The sequence below is a fragment of the Panthera leo genome, chromosome C2, assembly GCF_018350215.1.
Source record: "Panthera leo isolate Ple1 chromosome C2, P.leo_Ple1_pat1.1, whole genome shotgun sequence".
NCBI lineage: Eukaryota > Metazoa > Chordata > Mammalia > Carnivora > Felidae > Panthera > Panthera leo.
In genome coordinates this window covers 74268754-74283974 of record NC_056687.1, presented here as the reverse complement: position 1 = coordinate 74283974, position 15221 = coordinate 74268754, and positions in this window count along the sequence as shown.

Genomic DNA, 15221 nt, shown 5'->3' with positions numbered 1-15221 from the left:
CTCCGGAGTGTGTGCTCCCCTCTTGGCCGGGCCACGAAGGATCCCCCAACAACCATCACAGCGTCAGATGGTGTTTTTGAGTATTTTCTACCACACTAGAATGCTGATGTTCCAGGTGATATTTGGAAGCTGACAAGTCCCAGCCTCAGCCCATGTCCCCTACCCCCACCCCCTTCGCCCACACAGATTCGCTCCCTAGTGGTATTTCCGAGTGTCCCTCCCCACCCCCAAGCCATTTAGAAACCAGTCTTTGCACGTGACTTCATCTCCCTGCTTATGCCAGAGCTTAGCACTGGCCTTTATATCTGGCTGCTGGTGAATAAGTACCTAGGAAAATGCTAAATAAAACAAATTCTGAGAATAGCTGCATAGGTGAATTTTGCGTACCTAATTTAGGGACCCTTGCGGGCTTATGCCTTGAGGTGCAGATAAACATCTGTTTTCTACTGCCCACCACAGATTAGAAGCATAGAAGCAAAGGGTCTGGCACATAGTAGGTTCAATAAATATTCACTGAATGAATGAATAAATTAACTGAAAGGAAGGCTCTAATAAGCATTTCAGCAGCCCTCAAATCAAGAGGAAAAGTCAACAGTGAGATCGTGGGCGAACTCCATTTCACGCTGAAATTCACCACAAATCCACCACCCATAAGCTGCATGAATAGATACAAACCTTCTATGTATCACTCCAGTGTTATTATACTATCTTATCAGAAAATCAGTTAGAAAACTTAACTTTTAAAACTATCGAATATTTTCAAAGAAGAGGCCCCATTCATGGGAAACTTTGGAATAGAACTTAACTATAAACAAATGTACTTTAATTCTGTCCTTCTAGATTGCCAAGGTCAGACTACTTTCTAAGGTCTGGCTTTTCTTTAGTGAGGAAGATGTGCAAATCAGGAATTAAAAGAGAAAGTCGGACCTCCTTGTCTGGAAGCACGGCCTCTCTGATTTTTAATAGGCCTCTTTTCCATTTGGTTTGAAATAAACTGGCCCCAATTATTTTAGAATCCTTTAAAGGAAAAGATATCCATAAATTAAGCTCCAGATCTCTCCTTATTTCCCAGAGAAATTAAATTCTTACCTTAAATGACTTAAATCGCCTTGCGCACAACCAGACAAAACTGCCTTCTGCATGGTTACAAAAGACGGGCACAGCGGCACGGAATTTTGGAGCTAAAAAGATAAATAGAAATAGATATAAACACACACCCCACTAGCAAAATTCAATAGTAAGATCAAAGCCAAACTTTCTCCTTCACAGAGCTCCTGTTAAGATTTTTTTTCTCCTCCTCTACACCATAATCTGAGTCTCGGATACTTTCGTTCCTATTCAGTCTCAAGATCAAACAATTCACACACATCTGCTGGGGTAGGGTTTTTTTTTTTTTTTTTTTTTTTTTTAAAGCATTCAATAATTGACGGGGGTGAGGGGAGAAGAGGAGTTTGAACATCGACATAAAGGCAACAGCAAAATACACTATCACACTCCTTCTGCCCATGGAAATGAGGGGCCCCGTGGGCAAAGAGTGCATGGGAGGGTATAAACGTCTGTACAAGGTAATACCCACATGTCCCAAAGAGAATTCTCTCAAAATACTCGCCCTACCATTTAAAATTACCTTTCATTTTGAGATAGAAAATATCATTTTATTTCATCTCTTTCCAGATGGAGTCCTGCCCTGGCCTGTTTTGAGCGCAGTGAGGTCAGAGGCTAGGCCTTGGGAAGCCTGCAAGCTTGTGCAGGCGCAAGGTATGTACATACATCCAAGTGGAGCAGAATATGGCCACGAGTCAACAGGGATCCTTTGTGAAAGTGAAGGGCAAGAAATGCTGGATGATGACTAGGGAGTAGAGGAGGCTTCGTGGAGGAGGTGGCTTTCAAACAGGGCTTTGGAAGACGCACAGGGTTTCCCTAAAGAAGCAGATGGGGAATGTCCCAGGCAGAGGGGCTGGTAGGATCAAAGTGGTGCTGGTAAAAATACACGCATGTCCAGGGGGCAGGGGAACTGGTGTGCTGTGGCTGGGACTGGGGAAGGCCACGGAGGCCACTGAAAATTCTGGAGGCAGGACAGAGGGTCAAGGATACCATATATGACAATGTAGTTTTATTTGTATTTGTTCCTCATTTCATCTTTCCTCCCTATCCCCACCCACACCCAAATATTACCCTTTTGTCCTTCAAATGACAAGATTCAGGTCCTCGGTTACAAATGATGCAACTTAAGAAGAGCATTGCCAGTGATGAGATATCAAAATAACCTGTGCAGAGGGCGCCTGGGTGGCTCAGTTAAGTGTCTGACTCTCGATCTCAGCTCAGGTCTTGATCTCAGGGTTGAGAGTTCAAGCCCCGCATCGGGCTCCATGTTGGGCATGAAGCGTACTTCAAAAATCAATCAATAAGGGCACCTGGGAGGCTCAGTCGGTTGAGCGTCTGACTTCGGCTCAGATCGTGATCTCACGGTTCATGGTTCAAGCCCCGCGTCGGGCTCTGTGCTGACAGCTCAGAGCCTGGAGCCTGCTTCAGATTCTACGTCTCCCTCTCTCTCTCTGCCCCTCCCCCACTCACGCTCTATCTCTCTCTCAAAAATAAATAAACATGAAAAAAAACTTTTTAAATCAATCGATAAAAAATAACCTGCATGGTACCAAACCTAAACGAAGCCCGAGAGGCAAGACTTCATAGTCTGCTCCTCTACTACTTTCTCTGTAACAGTTTCTACTCCCAAAGCCATGAGCCAAAGCCATGACCTCTACGGTCCTGGTTTCTCAGCCCTGCTTACAGCCCACAGTATTAGTCAAGTTCAGTAAGGTTAGCTGTTGAAACAACCCCCAAATCTCAGTGGCTTAATACAATAAAAGTTTATTTCCTGCTCAGGCAAAGTACAATGCAGGTGAGCAGCTCTCCTGAGCGACTCTGCATCGGCCTTAGGGACTCAGGCTGCTTCTCTCTTGCCACTAAACTTTAAGGAGAACTTCGGCAAATCACTTCCCTTCTGTGGAGTTCAATTCATTTTACAAGATGGTGCTAAAAGTTCTTGCCCACCTGCCTTATAGGACTAGTGCGAGATTGTCAAATGCCCACTAAACAATAAAGATAATTATAAAGAAATTCACACTGATTAAATTCTTACTATACAAAGACACCGTGCTGTGTGTGAGAAGCATTATTTCATTTAATCCTCGTAATGACATTGTCACAAAAGTCCTACCACTATTATTAGAACGCTAAGTGGGTTGGTCTTTGCATTCATACAACATAATCGTAAAAGAATATTCTTTGAACATATCAAGCGTCTTCCCACGCCGGCACCTTGCACTTGCTAACCCCTCTTTCAGGAATGCTCTGACCCAGGTATGAGCATGGCTTATGCTCTCCCTTCACTCAGGTCTGTAGCTTTCAGTCATCTTATCAGAGAGGATCCAAGTATTCAAAGTATCACTCCTGTCCCATCATCCTTTTTTAGCCTCTCTCCCCATTTGATTGTTCTTTGTAGAATTTAAACCCCCTGACATCTGGGAAGTTTATGGTAGTATTTACTACCAGCCTCCCCCAACCAGACTGTAAACCCCATGATAGCATGGATTTTGCTTGAAGCATTCACTGCAGTATCTCCAGTGCCTGAAATAGGGCTTAGCACATAGTAGGTGCTCAGTAAATACTTGTTGAGGCGATGTGAGCCAATCCTCATTTTGTGCTACAAATTAATGTGAGAAAATGGTCCTTTGTTACTTGACTTTTCTTCTTCTGCCAAGGAGCTCAATCAAAATACAGCCACAGTATTTAAAGAACTCTGAGTCTAAAACATTGACCCCCTTCAGGCTTAGGGGAAAGCAATCTACCAGCTGCGACCTGTCAGCTCTCTCCTGGTGAAAGATTAGAGGGAGAGCACGCCCTCTTCCAGCCGAGTCCCAGGCATCTGGGTCGCCTGTGCAAGCCTTAATCAAGTTATCATATCTAGCCCCTGTCTCCTGGATCCCGTCACTTCTGAATGAGAAAAAATTTGCAGACAAATTTCTAGCAGCAGGAAATTGGTGCTCTCCTGCAAGGCTGCCTCAAAGGCACCTGCAGCATCAGCAGATGCCCTCCCGCTCCTGCTGGGAGGCGGCTTCGAGCCTCTGGTTTCCGGCCTGGGGGGTTCTCTGCCCATTTACTTCCCACCTACCTGCCCCTTGGAAACACTGCTCTGGTACCAGTACATCTCTGGGCCGGGACCAGATGGGACTGAAGCCCACATCAAAGCCAGTGATGGCTCTTTAATGCATTTTCCTGAGTTGCTCTGGTCAAAGGAGAGGGTTCTGCCCAGAAATCAAGAAGGCCTACCACCACCAGCAAAACCTGCCCTCTTCATTGTTCCCATGCTGAGGAGCATTTGATTAAGTACCAGGAAAGTTCACTTTTACTTACAAAAAAACAAAACAAAACAAAACAAAACTCTGCTCTTCTAGGAAGGAAGGAAGGGTGGTGCTGGCCTCTGGACTTTATTTATATGTGCCCAGCCATTTTCACTTTTTAGTGAAAACTGCAAGAAAGAAACAAAAACACGCTTTCCCCCTTCATCAGAAAGGAGGTTTGTTTTTTTTTTTCCCTACGAGAGAGAGAGAGAGAGAGTTTTGCTGGAGAAAAAGAGCCAGAGGATAAAGATATTGGCGGAGCTTAATGCCATAAATCTGATTAATTTACCTTGTGACACTCTCCACAAAAAAGTTAAGGGTCAGAGTCTTGCCTGTGAAGTGACCTTTCACCTGCAGCCAAGACGGTCACAATGGGGGCCTGAGCCGCCTTTCACAGCTACCTGCTGCTTCCTACAATGAGATTGGACACAGTTTTCAACATGATGGAGGACACCTCTCGAGCAAGCAGCCTTTGTTCTTTCTGCCTGTGGAGTGGGAGGCGCCCAGGTCACCCTCACCTTCCAGCGCTCAAATAGGACCCGACAAGACCTTGTATCTCTGGGACAGAGAGGGAGGAAATCAAAAAAGAGAGCTTTCCCGATGACTCATGGCATGAACATATATTTAATAACTTACAGAATACACAAAGATGAAGAAGTTTGGTCTTTGCCCCGAGGGAGCACAGAGGACTGTGTCACTCTTTGCTGGGGGATACGGTCAAGGCCTCACAGATCGGAGGTACGCAATGCACATTCACAGGATGAATGATTGAGCGGTCTATGAGAGCACGCTGTGCAACCGAAGACGCTCTAAGAGCCCGAGTCTGGAATCCGCCGACTGAGGAAACTCAGAGAATGATCTCCACATCTGTCTCCTCAGTTACGCCAATACACATAAAGGGAGGGAAAATCAGGTGGCCCTCTGTCTCCTCACACTTGGCGTTAAAACCATCTCAGCCCCATCAAGATCTCATGAGGCATGAGCTGCAGCCCCCGGGCCGTGCGGAGGCAGCTCCTTCTGGGAATGCGCAGCCCCACAGAGAACACTTACAGAGAGATCTCTGTTCCCGCATGTCGCCACTGGGTGTTACCAGCCACGCTCACAGCTTGCTAGTTTTACGTTTCATCTCAGCCTTAGCAGAATGTATTAATAGAGGGGAACATCTGGCAGAATGGCATAACGAAATGGGAACCAGACGCTCAGTCAAGCGCCACTGAGAGCTGTTTATCCGTGGAATTAACCTTTTGTTCAACATTTGTTTTGTGGTGGGGTTGTGCTGTGTTTTTCACTTCACATTTCTCCCAGTCTCTTCCAAAGACACCCAATTTTTGCTGATTCAGCCCTTCGTGCGCCTGGCAGAAGGCTGTTTTGAACAGCTGACAGCCGTGGAGGTTTGAAAACCCTCCAGTGGGCAGTGGAATCTGGCTCCCTGTAGATTTATGAAGCCACAGATGGGCCCAGGTGGGCTCCTGTGAGAATCCCAGGCAGGCCCGACTCCATCTGCACACTGAAACTGTGTCTAGACAGCAGGCTAGGCACAACTCACCTTCCAAATTCATTCTGAAACAGCTTAAAGTGTAAAAGGAGTTTATTGCTGTGGAAAGGTCTCCGAGCATGCAGCCAAAACACCAGGAAGCGCTCAGGAAGAAAGAAGGAAAGGAAGGAGGGCAGGAAGGAGGAGGGAAGGAGGGGAGAAGGGAAGAAAGGAAGGCAGGGAGGAAGGGAGGAGGAAAAATCAGAAGGGGAGGGGGAAAGGAAAGAAGGGAAGGGGGGAGAGAGAGGAGCCCTCACCAGAGTGGACACGCCAAATTAGCCCAGAGCACGGGACCCCTCCACGCCTACCTGGCCTCCTGCTGGTATTCGTGATAGAAGGCAGAGTGGCTCTGACCATCAGGCAGCTTCTCCCCCACGGCTCAGCTCCAAGAAGGAACAACCAAGCCTCACCTGTCAGACTAGAGGCGGCCCCTTAGCGATCATCTAACAGTAGACACAGCCCAAAAGGACGTTGTTGCTGTTTTTGCCTGGGTTCGTGTGGAAGCCCAAGGTGCAATACAGATGGACGCAAACCGGCTCTGAGTGAAGAAGTCGGAGGTGACCAGGAGGCCACTCCCTGACACACGTCTTCCACCATCCCCACCAACACACAGGCGACACGTGTGCCTGGGTATCCCCATTTCCTGACTCTACGGAAGAGGGATGGAAGTTTCTACAATGGCAGGAGGAGCAAAAGGAAACGTGCTTGGGGCTGTGGGTCCTCTCCGCCGCGGGCACATATTCCCAGCTGGCGGACACGCACTGCATGCGGCTGACACATTCTAAAACCACCGTTAGTCCCAGATTCAGACAACCAGACTTCATCTGGATGCCATATGTCTGGCATCTTAGAAACTTCATTTTACATTGAGAATATAAACATCATAATAAGGGCAAAACTGAATTCATTCAACGCCTCTTCAATGAAGGATTTATTTGTGATTTATTAATTTTTTTAAGAGGAAAGTAGAGAGGACAACAAAACAAAACAACAGATCACATATTCTCCAAGCAACGTATGGCCCGATGCCAGTGTTAGGCCTATCTTAGATAGGATAGCCTTGACGTGTTGAAAGATATATTTCAGTAGAGAAATCAATGAAAGAACTTGATACAATTTGAACAGATGAATAATGTGGGCAAAAGAAGTTCCCTGGCTCTTAGAAAACATTGTTTTGGAAGGTTATCCAGACTTGCAATTTAATACCAGATGTTGGCATCTGGAGAGACCCTGATTTGACATTTTGGCAGGAGAAATGAAGAAAACAGAAATGGCAGTTAAAAAACAAGTTGAAGAAAGGATTGTTGCAACAGCCCAGGGGAACAGTCCTGGAATGCCAGAAAGCCCACAAGGCTCAAGTGATGGCAAGGGCAGCTTGGGCCCAGAAGGTTCCGGAAGAGTCTCTGAGGGTGAGGAAAAGGAAGACTCTTTGGTGGGCTCCATGAGGCAGTCAGGGGTGGGGGAAAGCAGGCCAGAGGGTATGCTTGGTCCCTGTGATGTGGCTGCAGGGCCGAGAGGAAATGGCTTTCCAAACCTGCTATTACAAGAGTGTGGTTGGGCCCAGCCTGACATCTTGGCTCTGGCAGAGAACACGGGAGGCTGGCTGACCCAGCCGTCAGCACAGACGGGAACAGGAAGCCGTTCTCCCAAGCTCTGGATTCCAGAAGACACCACTGCAACCTCACTCTGGCAGAGGCCTGGGTGCACCCGTTCTCTTCACAACCCAGATAGGGTATTGATACTGTATGTTCCTGTCTGTGGCTAGAAAGTCATTCAGAAAAAAATTTTTAGGTATAATTGACATGCGATGAAATGCTCAGATCTTAAGTGGTTGATCAGGTTTGACAAATGGATACCCTCATGCCCCATACCCTGAACAAGACACAGAGCACTTCTACCACCTCAGCCAATTTCCCTCCTGCCCCTTGCTGGTTATTGCCCTTCAGTATGCACACAACAGAAAGCAGCCACTGAGCCGATTTCCATCACACAGGTTAGAGTCGCTATTCTAGAACTGCGTGTAAATGAAACCATACCACGTGTCCTCTTCTGTGCCTGGCTTCCTTCACTCAGTATGTGCTTGAAATTCATGTATGTTGCTGCCTGTATCATTAGGTCACTCCTCTGCTTTCTTTCTGAGTGGCATTCCATTGTATGGACATACCACAAATATCCTCGTGTGTCGTCTGTCCTTTCACCCGGTTTTGGACACCTGGGAGGGACCCAGTTTGGGGCTATCATGAATAAAAACTGCCAGGAGCAGTTGTGTGGACATACAATTTCATCCTTCTAGAGTAAATAGCAGGGGGTGGAACTGGTGGGCTGTAGGGTGCATGTATGTTTGATATATATATATATATATATATTTTTTTTTTTTTTTTTTTTTTTTTTAAGAAACTGACAAACACATTTCCAAGGTGGTTGCTTAGAAGTTCACGTTTCAAGTATGAATACCATGGTAATCGCAGGCTTCGGGCTGTGTGAATGACCGCGCTGTTCCAGTGTGCACTTGGACACCGGGAGCACGGTAGTGAGCACGCTAGCCTGGGAGTGGGGACATCCTATTCACGTTTCTGCCAAAGTGTCTGGGTCTCAGTTTCCTCACCTGTTGAGTGAGGCTGTTCAACAGATGCCACCCCAGGGTATTTCCTAGTTCCATCTGACATAACGAATCTTCTGTTTCATCGCTTTCTAGGAAGCAAAACAAAAACATATTAGTAACTATTCTCTTTGAAAGCCAAGATCTGATTTGTAAACTTATAGAGTAGCTAGATTGTCATCTAAAATTTCGGGCCCTGGGTCAGTCACTGCTACTTTCAATTGCAAGAGAATAAAATCCCATTCAAACTGGCTTAACCGTTAGTGAAGAGTTACTGGCTCATGGACTCGAAACAAGCCCAGAGGGAGAGGCCAGGGATCAGGTATGGAACCACCAGGATTTCTGTCCCCTTCTCTGCAGTTCTCTCGGCTTTGCTCTCCTTTCTATGATGGCATCACCCTCAGTTTGGTAACAAGATGGCAACAGCTCCAGGCCTTACTTCTACACTATCCTTCCAGTAGGAGAGTTTTTCTAGAAGTTCCTAGAAAATTTCCCACATGTCTTGTTGTCCTGCATGGGGTTACACGCCTTTTCCTCACCAAGCTCTGTGGGAAGGATAACGCCTGGAGATTATTGATGTAGGCCTAGATTTTGGGGCCAGTCCATGATCCATTAGACTTACCAGCCCTACTAACAAAGCTGGCATGAGGCTGATTTCCCCTAAAGCACAAGACTGTGGAGGTAGAATAGGCATGCCCAGGAAAAAAGTGTGTGTGTGTGTGTGTGTGTGTGTGAATATTTAGCAGACAACCAGCGTCCACATGGAGCCCTTCTTCACAGGTGTAGGAATGTACCACATGGCCCTTACCAAGGGCTAATGGAATCTCATGGGATCACATAGAAGCCACGTAATCAGAGGCAATGTGGGAATTGTGGTAGATTAAATATGATCACAAACACCTTGCAGCCTCTCCTGTCAAATGGTGGAGTGTTTCCCCATCCCCCAAACCTGGGCAACAGAATAGGGCAGAAGCAAAATCATGCTTTATTGCCTGGGCTTGTTGCTTCTCTTGGTGTTTTGCAACCCTCCCAACCCCATACACGGAAACCTGGGCTGGATGTTGGATGATAAGAAACCACAGAGAGACAAATTCCAGCTCACAGCCAGCACCAAGGCCCCAGATATGTGAGCAGGCCATCACAGGGCCTCCTGTTCCAGTCAGGCTGTCAAATGGCTGCAGTGACATGAGTGACTCAGGGCCCAGTCGATAGAACCAGGAGAAAAGATACATCAATGTTGTTCGAAACCACTACCTGTGGAATGGTTGATTACATAACAGTAGGTACCTGAGTCAGGAAGAACCTTTAAAGCTTCCTGTTTAGGGGCACCTGGGTGGCTGAGTTGGTTAAGCGTCTGACTCTTGATCCCAGGGTCATGGGATCAAGCCCCGTATCGGGCTTTTTTGCTGACAGCGTGGTGCCTATTTGGGATTCTTTCTGCCCCTCCCCTGCTTTCTCTCTCTCTCTCTCTCTCAAAAAAAAAAAAAAAAAAAGTAAACTTAAATAAATACAGATCTCAAAAAATAAATAAAACTTCCCATTTCTCCAGTGGGTGATCGTCTACTGAGCCTGTTAGGTGCATTCAGTGTCTGCTCAGGTACGAGGCCACCCTTTCCATATTTGGAGAGCTCTAGTAGGATGTTTTCACACAGTGGGGGTGGACTCAGCTCCCCAATGCTTTCATTCCTCAGCCCTAGCTCCTTGCTGTGCATTGGGGCCCGAGAAAACAAATTCAAGTCCTCTCGTATACAGAAGCACTTCAGCAATCCGGTCACCTTCGTCTAGCCACAAAATATCGTCCTTCTCAGGCTAAGCAATCCTAGCTGTCAGCTCATTTCTATTGCTGATGGAATGGAGGACTGTGGGCCTAGAGGGCCGGGGGAGTTAGGAGGATGTTGCAATGACCAGATGATGCCACGAGGATATCCTGAAACCCTGGAGCCATGGCCAGAATGTTCCCCAGGCAGGGACTGGCCAGACCTTTGGAAGTGCCAACCAACTTGATCATTATAAAGGTGGGCTTCTGGAGAAGACAGTTCATTGGACTGCTGGAAGCCAAATGGGGCCCAAAGGAGAGGGTGGCAAGGTATCTGAGGAGGAAGACTTGGGACCAGGGACGGGTTCTCTGTAGGAGGACGGGAGTATAGGTTGGTGGGGAAAGGAGAGGAGATATCGGGCCCCAAACCAGATCAGCAGGGGGTGTGCAAAGCAGAACAAAAGGGCAAGCAAACATGTCCAGAGAAATGGGGCCCCCAAGAAGGGTGAGGCTGGTGCCTGCTGGCTGCTGCAGGAAGGTCTATGGTGCATCAGCCTGGCCCGACGGACAGGCACCACCTGTGTTCTGTGCTGGAGGGGGGCTGGTCCATGGACAGGACAGGAGAGGCCACCCCCTTTACAACATTCCAGAGCTGGCTCTGCCCTTCTTTCCCTCCCTGCAGCCTTGCTGTGGGAGTCCCGGGCTGCTGGCAAGCAAGCCTCAAGTGTCCCAGGAGAGAACATCCAGTGGCTATTGGCCCTAGGCGCTCAGGGTGCTAGGTGAGTACGTGAGCCTGCCCCAGTAGCCCTCAATCGCCCTAGGACCAAACCACATTTCTTTCTCCTCTGTATGCTGTGGAGCATACTTGAGCAGAGCTTTCAGGAGGCCTCAATAAATATTTGTCATGAGAACCTTGCTGCAGTCAAATAGAAACTGCACGTTGACGCTCTTGGAGGAGATTACTTCCAACTACTCAGCTGCCCCAGGTTCTTGGAGACCCTCTGGCAGTCAGCCTCCCACCCCCACCTCTGTGGGCCTCAGCAGCAGAGGCGAGGAGGTTCCCAGGGGCCTCCCCCTTGGACTGGCACATGGAGGGTGCTCTGTCGAGGACACAGTGTATCATAGGTGGAGGCAACGGAAGCTGTGTTCAGGACCTGACTCCTCTAGCGGACTCCCCTGCTCCCTGAGGCCCTGCTTCATGGTAGCGAAGGGAAGCTTTCTCCCAAAGCCCCAAGCCAGATCACAGACAGGCTCAGAAGCCCAGAAGGCCCACGGGTGTGGAGAAGGAAGGTAAATCCTTCTGTGGGGAGACCAAGGCCTTCCTCAGGGCACAGAACAGGGGGGATGGGCTCCACAAGGAGGCTTCCTGGGGGAACACAGCGGTATGAGGCATAATGGTGCCTGAGCTGGCAGCCGGGGAGGCAGGAGACCAGCCAGGCAGGAGGAATATGGCCCCTACAACTAACTGCCGTCCACTTTCCCTCTTTCAGCCTTTCTCCTAAGAATGCTCTGCCTTAACTTTTCTTGGTTAGTCCATCCTGATATCATAAGCTACTGCCCACAAACTCTCCCCCTCCGCCCCCCCCCCCCCACTCTCAGTGTATATGTTTTTCCTGAGGTTTTTACATTTCCCCCCCTCACAACTGATTGTCTATCTCCACACCCCTGGGTCTGAAATGAGAAAATAAATTACCAAGTGATTATAGAATAAATGCTACTCCCCCTCTTCCTTTAGAAACTGTATCAAGACATCATTGTGAATCTCTAATGGAAATTTCAGGAATGCACACAGTTTAAAATGTAATGAGTACCCCAAGGATAAAACACAAGAGGCCAGAGTCTTGGAACTCTCAGCTCTGCATCTGCGAAGCACTTGTGAATGACTGGGGACAGAGATTAATGAGGTCACTACTACCACCATTTGCCTTGACATATAAAGATACCTTTAATAGAGATACGGTGAGTAGATAGGCAGCTTTTCACCTAGCATAAAACTATGATTTTATTGACTAATCCTAAAAAGTCAGGCCCTCCCACAATACGGTGGGGGAGAGAAAGGGGTTTTGCTTATGGCATCAGAACGTTGAGCAACCAAATCCAAATACAGCTTTTGATAGCAATTAAGGAAAAAAGTCTCCTCCAAGGAACCAAAACTCTCCCAGATGAAGAAACTGAGGCCTGAATTTCCTAAGGGATTTATCCAAAATCAAAGGCATCTATTGTCTTTGCTTTTCAGACCACAGAGTCACCAGGCTTCCAGTCAGAAGGCATGAAAGCCCAATTCGTTTGTCTCGGGCAGAGAAAGGACTGAGCGCTACCCTGGTGCCAGGAAGTCAGAGTGTGGTCACTGTATCCAACTGTTTGCACGTCAACCCCGCCAAATGTTGCAGCGCAATAAGGGTTAAATCAGACAAGTCACGGGGAGCTCAGATCCGTGCGTGCAGAGGTCCATGTGAACCTCCAGGGAGAAGGCCCTTCGGATGTGTTCCTGCTCTTATCTTGATGGCAGGGGTATTCAGTGCCCTTTGTGTAACCCCAAAAGCCTTGAGTCTGTCGGCAGTTTGCAAAGGCTGTCTCCGGGCTATAGCCGTTGCAAAGCAAGCGCCTTTGCAAAGATTAGGCTGTTTGATCAACAGATAAACTTGGAGCTTGAAGGGACTTGAGAATTTGCCTAACCTGGCCCTCTACAGTTGTATTCTTTTTTTTTTTTTTTAAGTGTGTTTGTTTGTTTATATTATTTATTTAGTTTTGAGAGAGACAGAGACAGGGTGAATGGGGGAGGGGCAGGGAGAGAGAATCGCAAGCAGGCTCTGTACTGTCAGCGCAGAGCCCCACGTGGGACTCGAACTCACGAAACCAGAAGATTGTGACCCGAGCCGAAATGGAGTCTGGAGGCTTAGCCTACTAAGCCACCCAGGCACCCCTACACTTTTATTCTGAAACAGAGGAGGAAGTTACAGCTCAGAGAGGAGGCAGGAACCACCCAAAGACACTGGATGACCTACTGGGTGTAGGAGCCAGGATGAGGAGTCAGGCCCCGGCAAGTGTCTTGCTCAGCCTCTCCTGGAGGAAGGCTGGCCTCTCCAAAGGGCCCCAGAGCCCTCCTTCCATCCCGGCCCCACTCCTTCTCCCTCTACTCACTCTCAACCTGTGTATTGCTTTGCCAGTGCTGACCACGTGTGAACCGGGAACCTTTGTCAGTAGCCGGCCACATCCTCCGCAGTTGAAGACATTCACATTCACACTTAGAAAGAAAGAAAAAGTTTCTTAAGCAGCACCAGTGAAGAGTCACCCGGGACTCTCACTAAAGTCCAACTCCCTGGGCCCCATCCTCTCATTTTCCACGAGCACTCGTGGGGACTCTTAAATCAGGCAGGTCTGGGAGGCCTCCTGGAACAGACTGGGTAGTGGCCCTTCCACTTTGTCTCCTCATCACTGGCTCTCAAGTTCCGAAGTCAGGCCTCAACCAGCCTTTCCGGCCTGATCCCCTGGGTTTCTGCCCGTCACGTTCCTGTGCTTTAGCCTCACTGAACGTTGGGGCACTTGACAAAATGGCATGCATGGCAGTGAGAGCTACCGTTTCCTATGAGCCTCCAAAGCACCACACAGGGACCATCTTGTCGCAACACCTCCCTGACGTAGATGACAACGCGGTCCTCACTTAACCGCCAAGACTCCGAGGGATGCGACGGTGGACAGCTCGCCTGAGGGCACAGAGCCCAAAGCCCTCATTCACAATCTCTCCACTGCACCTTGTCCATGAACACAGCCTTTGCTTTTTTTCCTCACACCATTTCCTCTGCAGAACTGACATTCCCCTGCCTGCCATTTCTGCTGGATATTGTCCGTTCACTTTCCTCGGGGGCCCCAGGCTCAGGCCACGCCTGGTTGACTACAGGGGATTCTTATTTGGTCTCGATCTTTAACTCCATGTAGCAACAGCGATGAGAATTGCAAGTATCCGTCTGGTTCTGTCACGCCAAAGTCCGTACGCCCCAGGGACTCCTCATCTCCCTCAGGGTCAACTCCCTCCCCATGGCCTCCGCTCAGTGTCCGTGTCTGACCTCATCCCTACTTCTCCCCACAGTTTGCTCACTCTGCCTGAGCGCACTGGCTGTCCCCTGCTCCTCCAACATGCCGTGCACACTCCTGCCTTGGGAGTTGGCTGTTCCTTCTTCACAGAAAGCCCCAGGGAGCCATATGACTCACTGCCTCACTGCCTGTAAGCCTCTGCTTAGATGTAACTTTATCACAGAGGCCTTCCCTAAATATTCAGTAGAGGAAGAGAACGCCTTCGGGCCTGCACAAGTGGGAAGGCCAAGGCTCAAAGAGGGAAGTTCACTATCCCCTGCCACACGTGAGCCAGAGGCAGTCCAGCCTGGAACCTGGATCCCTCAGCTGCTCATCAGTCCCTTTGCCACTGATCTCTGTGACCAGGAGGTCCCAGCACCCATTCTTCTTAACGAAATGGATTTGTCCAATTTCTGCACTCATGGCTCCATGATCACAGGCAGAGAGTTTCATGTCAAAGCCTTAATTTCTTTTTTTTTTTAATTAAAAAAAAAAAAAATTTTTTTACTGTTTTATTTTTGAGAGACAGAGAGAGACAGAGCATGAGTCGGGGAGGAGCAGAGAGAGAGGGAGACACAGAATCCGAAGTAGGATCCAGGCTCCGAGCTATCAGCACAGAGCTGGACACAGGGCTCAAACCCACAAACTCTGAAATCACGACCCGAGCCGAAGTCGGAAGCCCAACCGACTGAGCCACCCAGGCGCCCCCAAAGCCTTAATTTCTTAAACATAGTGGGGAGCGAGCAGACAGAAACAAGGAGCATAGATACTGTTGGCCTCCCAGGTCCCCCGGAGCTAAAGAATCAATCTTCGATGAAGGATTAAGCTTTGCTACCAGACTCCCACCCCCTCAGACAGATC